The sequence below is a fragment of the Lycium barbarum genome, chromosome 10, assembly GCF_019175385.1.
Source record: "Lycium barbarum isolate Lr01 chromosome 10, ASM1917538v2, whole genome shotgun sequence".
Classification (NCBI taxonomy): Eukaryota; Viridiplantae; Streptophyta; class Magnoliopsida; order Solanales; family Solanaceae; genus Lycium; species Lycium barbarum.
This window is the reverse complement of record NC_083346.1, coordinates 23257673-23264823: the sequence shown is the minus strand read 5'-3', so window position 1 is coordinate 23264823 and position 7151 is coordinate 23257673. Positions and strand designations below refer to the sequence as shown.

The 7151-nt window shown below is 34.3% G+C and overlaps 1 long non-coding RNA gene across 1 annotated transcript; it reads left to right on the top strand.

Moving 5' to 3' along the window:
* Positions 1–1822: 1822 nt before the first annotated feature.
* LOC132615534 (uncharacterized) lies at positions 1823–5909 on the top strand. The gene is made up of 2 exons (XR_009572734.1): positions 1823–1890; positions 4502–5909. It is a non-coding gene; the product is annotated as an uncharacterized LOC132615534 (long non-coding RNA).
* Positions 5910–7151: the final 1242 nt, after the last annotated feature.

The window sequence follows — 7151 nt, the reverse complement described above, 5'->3', positions numbered from 1 at the left end:
GGAGACATTCTTTGTAATGATAAGATATTCATCATTTGTTTCATTTAATGTCTCAACGTGATACCCATTACGGCGGATATCTTTGAAACTCAACAAGTTTCTTGGGGATCTAGAAGAGAATAGTGCATCTTCTATAACAAGTTTCGTCCCCTTAGGTAGAAATATAGTAGCTCTTCCGGAGCCTTCAATTAATTTCGAATTGCCAGAAATTGTATTAATATTTCCCCTTTTTCTACGCAAGTGAGAAAAGTATTTTTCATCTTTGAATATAGCATGCGTTGTTCCACTATCAATCACACAAATATCTTCATGATTTGTCATTGATCCAAATAATATTTGAGGATTTTCCATATATTCTTCAAAACGAAAAAATAGGCAAAGTAAACATCGAAGTAGATATTTTGATTAGACAAAGTATTACACACACTTTATTACTTATATATGGAAACATAACCACATTAGCTAATACAAATGACATGTATGAAATATCTAAGTTAATACAGATCCATCACCGATCAGATGATCTATTTTTCCTTCAGGGATTTCAAAGAAATCTGCCACATCTAAATGCATAGGCTCAACATTATCTTCAGAAATAAAATTTGCTTCGGCATCATTTTCTGCCCTTTTGAGGGAGGCTTGATATAGATCAACAAGGTGCTTTGGCGTACGACAGGTACGTGCCCAGTGCCCTTTTCCTCCACATCGAAAGCAATTATTTTTTGAATTTTTCTTTTGCACAACATCATGCTTTTCATCCTTCCTTTTACACTGCTGGTGGTGAAGGGTATTATATGGTGCATAACGAGAATCATGATTAAAATTCCTTCCTCGACCACGACCATGACCACGACTGGGGCCACGACCTCTTCCACGCCTAGAATGGCGAAAATTTGCCTCATTCACTTCAGGGAATGGGGCAGTACCAGTGGGTCGGCTTTCATGATTTTTCATCAGTAATTCATTATGTTGTTCAGCCACTAAAAGATGTGAGATTAGTTCAGCATATTTCTTGAACTTCATCTCTCGGTATTGCTGCTGCAGGAGCATACTCGAGGCAGGAAAAGTGGAGAATGTTTTCTCCAGCATATCATCATCAGTAATATTTTCACCACATAATTTCAATTGAGAAATAATTTTAAACATTGCAGAATTATATGCCTTAACAGATTTAAAGTCTTGGAACCTTAAATGGAGCCAATCAAAACGTGCTTGTGGAAGTATGACCATCTTCAGGTGATCATATCTATCTTTCAGATCATTCCACAGCGTAAGAGGATCTTTAACCGTGAGATATTCCATTTTCAAATTCTCATCAAGATGACGGCGGAGGAATATCATTGCCTTAGCACGGTTTTGGTTTGATGCCTCATTTTTATCTTTGATGGTGTCTTCCAGACCCATCGCATTAAGGTGAATCTCGGCATCAAGAATCCAAGACATATATCTATTACCGGATATATCTAAGGCTACAAATTCACATTTAGTAAGATTTGCCATTAGTAAAGGAAAACGAAGAAATCAATACCTTCGAGGTTTTGAAGTATTTGCTCGAGATGACAGAGTCTCGTGCTGATAACGTGTTATAAAATAATAACTATAAAGTAAATATACGGAAGAAATATGTAGAGAGAATATGTAGAGAGATATCAGTTTATATTACTTCTGCTCTTTCAACATTGCATTTGTGCATCCTATTTATAGAGAAACAGGACATGAGATATTTTGAGATATTTTGGGATATTTTGGATATCCACTATTTGAGATATTTTTGACACTTTTAACACTTTTAAGTTTGTTTTGTCGAATTATTGGGTGGTTCTCAGCTCTTCAAGAGGATTCGGAGACTCGAGACAAGACAACAAGCCTCAGTTCGCTGTCACGGAGAAGGTAATCACACTCGTCCTCTCTTCGTCTTTCATTTTTTTATAAGAAGTAGAAATGTAGTCGTTCAAGTATTTCTCGTCGTTTGCTTGGTTTGGCTGCTGGAATATGTGTTCTCCTCGTTTGTTGTAAATTAGCGTGAAACGACTAATTCGGTCGAATATGTGTTTAACTCCCGTTGCTGCCGTCAAAAGATAACATTTTTATCTTGGTATTCTATTCCAGTTCTGTTAGTTCAATTCAGTTTTTATGATTTGAATGTTCCTGTTTTCTTTTAGCTCTTGAGTGTAAGGTATGGAGTTATATTCCTTCCCTTTTATTTAGTTCATGATAATGTGTTTGGAAATCCATTTAGATGCTAATGGAATGTAAGCATGTGTGGATATATATCTGGTGATGTAATTCGTTCAGCTATGTTTTGTTCTCTGGTAATGTATATTAGTTTATGTAGCTTCTCTAATAATGTAGACTAGTGTATATTGTTTTCTCTCTGTGTCTCTAGTAATGTTAGATTAAAGAATGTTTTGTTAAATCCTGTTTTGTCTTTAGAACAGTGTTCACCAGCAGGATAAAACCTCGTTCGTTTCCTTCAATATTAATTAAATTCCCTCTATCAGACATCTATTCCTTTTATACTAAGTTAGTAGTTAATGGCATTGGAATTTTGTTTCAGTGAGAATCAGCGCATTTGAAATTGGAATTTATTTTCAACTGAAAGCATGTTTAATACAAATATGTGTCAAAACCCTGTTTTTTCCTATGTAAACAACTCCCTTAACAGTTTGGATTGCCTTTTAATAAGTACGGTGTGCGTTAAAGAAGCGGCCCTTCGTCTCTTCTCATTATTTATTTATTTTCCTCTCTGCTTTCCAATGATTTAATTATTGTGTTTAGTTGTTTAACTTTCGTTGCTGTGGTTGCGATAAATTCTGTTTGGGAAGTATAATTCAAATGTTTAGCCCCTCTTCACCAGTTTAAATGGAAGCCTGAACCTTTTTTTGTGCAGTTGCATACTGATTTGTCTAGTGTATCCCAATCAAAAAGACTTTAATTCGTTATCTCTTTTTTCAGTATACATAGTAAAATCAGTAACTGACTAATTAGATGAGCTAAGAGTAAAGATGGATGATCCTTTGGATAAAAAGAGGACTGTTAGTTGAATCGGAATAACTTGTGACCACCAGTTGTTTTGGTTCCTTAAAGATTATGATTGTCCTTGTGACATAAATCCCTTAGATGTTCTTGGAAAATAGAGTAAATCATGTCCTAAAGGGCTGAGAATGATTTGGGCAGCTGATCCTATCCAAATTTGATAATCATTCAACAATCAAGTTATTTAAAGTTGCATTTTTAACAAGGTGTTCTTTTAAACTAATTGAGTTTCAGATTTTAACCTTAATAGCTGTATTTGTACAACTCCCTCTTATGTGTTTATAAGATTGGTAACAGTATCAACAAGCTTAACTTCTCTTGATGGTAAATCTCTTTGGATCACTGATTGGAGAAATTTAACATATCCTCTAAACAAGTACCCCAGGAAAGAGCTTCAAAGTTATAAATGACCTAGCATTTTTTTTTCTTTAGTCCATGAGTTATAATATGTGTTTGGTTTATGTTCCTTGTTAAGTGTGTTGAAACAGTTAAAAATTATTGCTAAGCATTTGCCTTAAGACCCCCTTTTTATGCTTCTATTGAGCCGAGGGTCTCTCGGAAACAGCCATCCTACCTTGGTAGGAGTAAGGTCTGCGTACATTATACCCTCCCCAGACCCCAAGATGTGGGATTTCACTGGGCTGTTGTTGTATTTGCCTTAAGACCAGGATGGAATAGGGTTGGTGCATTCTGTTTAGGATTGGCTCTTGTGTGTTATGTTCCAAAATTTGTGATTCAGTATGATCAGGACTATCTCCTTTAGTAATTCCTTATTTTCTTGTTTGTTTCTGTCGGCTGAAAATCAAGGCAAGCGACGGGTTTGGTTTAGCCTTCTCCAATAGCATACCATGCCGAGGTTCTAGAAACCTTTGGACCTTGTGTGGCATTGGAAACATGGATGGTGGTAACCTTTTTTTTTTTGCATTAGTGTTTTAATCCTGCTGCTTTGTTCTATTGTTTATGGCCAGTCCTTGAAAGTTCATATTTTCTTCAAGCCCCATTATTGAGTTGATGCACTCCTTCCTATGGGTTGGTTTATGCATCATGCTGTTTTGAGTGTTTGCTGCCTTGTTCTTTGTCAAAAATTGCTTTAAAACTAAGTATATTGCAAAAGAGCCTTATTTCATCTAGCCACGGCTTTTGATTAGAAACTAGTGTTGAATGACTACCAAACTTGAATCTATTATTGTTCTAAACCATTTTCAAGATTTTGATTAAATATGGCAGATGAGGTACTTACTTCATCTTATTAAAACCTTCTTTTTTTGATGAAGTAATTCATCTTATTAAAACCTTCTTTAGGGATACTCATCCTTCACTTCTCTTTTTCTTTGCATGACTTGGGAAGTTTCCATCCCAAATGTATTTGAGATGCCGCTGAACTCGATATAAAGATAACTGCATTTAAAGAAATAATTTCTAAACTTTTGATACGGTTGGCATTTTCCTGATTTATTTGGGCTAGGAGCTGCTATACTCTTTGGCCATCTTTTATTTGGGCCACGGACTGCTGTGCTCGCTGGCCATTTTCCTGCTACATCGAGACACATTTGCTGCTGCATCTCTATGTTGCCATTTTAGGATAAATGGGCTGCTTGTTTATTACTAGTTGCTGTGACATCTCTTTGAATCGCTGCATAGCTGGCTGCTGGTTCTGAGCCTTAGAATTTGAGTCAATTTGTTGTTCCTTTTAGTACGCAATTGCTTCATTTTGGGGTTGAATGGTTGATGCACTTTTGGGGATGGAATGCCTATTGTGTGTTGGGGCTAAAAGAAGCCATTTTTGAGGATATTATGCTGCATTGAATTAGCCAAATAAGTTGTGATTTTGAACCAGTTTGCTGCCACAACTTTTGAGTAAATAGTCATTATATTTGGTTCGTTATTGATGCACTTTGAGGCAGATTTGAGGCCTAAATGCTACTGAACTTTGGGGCCATTTGCTGCTAGGATCTGGGAAGTTGTTATGTAACACTTGTTGCTAGCTTTGAGAAGGCTGGCAACAATATTATCATTTTATGGGCAAAAGCTTGCAGTAATTTGAGGACAAGATCTGCTGAATTTATGCCATTTTACACATCATCATTTTGAAGATCGAAGTGTTGTACTCGACTGCACTGTTCAGTTGGTTGCTATTGAATTCTTGAGTTGAATCTCGAACAACCTTAAGGCCAATTGTCATTGCTTTTTCTAAAGGCCAAGAGTGCTAAGTTGGCTGAAGTTCGAAATGTTGTTATGTTGACTGTCGTTGCCTTATTTTTAAAAGAACAGAATGCTACACTTAGGGAAATATCACTGATTTGAATAGATACTACTAGGGGCCGATGAAAGAGTTGTTTAACTAGGCCTCACTTTTACAAAGAATAAACTTCCATACTTGATTGAAAATTTATTGATTTGAACACTTAAAAACTTGCATAAAAAAGGAGTGGGGCTGCTATACCCAAGTTCGGGTGCAATTAATATGCTAAATTATTTTTTCCTTATATGTTATTTTTTCCTTACATTTGATTCTTTTATCTAGCTTTTAATAATTAAAGTTATATAGATTCCTTTTTCCTTGTTGAGAATTGTTTCTAATCCTTATCTTTATTTTTTTTCTTTTTCATGAGGAACCTTGGGAGCATTTGGAGTTATGGCAACTCCGGATTCTGCCCATATCAGAGAACAACCGGTTGCAAGATTTAATTGCTCGTGTCTAGCGTCCCCGTCTTCCTCCCTCTCTTTAAATTTCGTGCCTTTCGCGTTATCATGTATATACATATTTATATTTTTGACTAACATTTTTTATGGATTGTATTTGTAGCACATTTGTTTCTCGCTTGTGTAGGAACTTATGGAAAAATAGTTAAGTATGATGGTAAATTTAGTCACTACTTTTCCTCTCCCTTTGAATAATTAATCTTGGCTTAGGCGTGTTAGAAATGATAATTGCTCATGTTTTTTTTTTTTTTTTTTTTTTAATCTTTTGTCTATGCACTGTCAGGTTAAAATGATTTCTAACTAAAGGAAATTAACTAAAAAATAAAAATTTCTTTTTTTTGAGTTAATCGCTCAACAAACTAACGTTTCTATTTAAATCCGTTTTAAACAAAAATTAGCGATCTAAATAGGAGTTTCAAAAGGGTAAAATGCAAATTTCATGGGCAATCATTTTTATTTAATGCTAACATGAGCAGGCCCAAATTCCACAAATTTAATACAAGGAACTCATGTTAGGACCCAAGTATAGTGGTCCAAGTATTTTCAAGAATTACAAGGTATATACTCTACTTTATATACAAAGATCCTATTTTACATGTATGTATATTATTCTTACTTTAAATACCTTTAATCATTTTCTCATCACATGCATATGTATGTACGTTATATTATAAATGCTTATCTTTCGTATACATTGTAGGCAACAATCTTATTGTACCTCATCTTCTAAAAAATACATATGTACTCTTTTTTTGTAAATAATACATATCCCTAAGATATGTTTTTATCTTGTATTAATTACTTTACCTTACCTTGATTATAGCTATACATTACTTTCACAACCGCATATCATACATATACTATTTTTTTTTCCAATAATTTCTCCGGTCATCTTTTCATTATATGTATATGAATAGTATTATCATGTCTGGTATTCACCTAGGATATACATATCACATATATATGTTATTTTCTTATATAAAATATATCTTCTTATTCCATATTACACATACTATTCTCATATAAAAAAAAATGTCATACATATTTTCCTCATGCACACATTAGCATTAACTACTTCCTTTATAAGTATGCATTTACTCACATAATTACAATTACATTAAAAATCCCCTTTTTATACAAATAGTTTTGAGAGAGTAATTTTCTTTTCCGCAATTCTTTAAATAGGTGATAATAAATAATTAAATAATCCCCCTCTAGTGTTAATTAAACTAAGTTTAAAGACTGTCATCGGATAGGCTCTGAGGGATGCTTAACACCTTCTCCTCGGGATAAATAAAATTCTTACCTAGAATCTCACAGGTTTCAAAGACTAAAAAATGGAGTTTACTATTTATAAATAGTTTTCTAATATTTCCTAAAATTAGGTGGCGACTCTGAAAATTTACAAAATC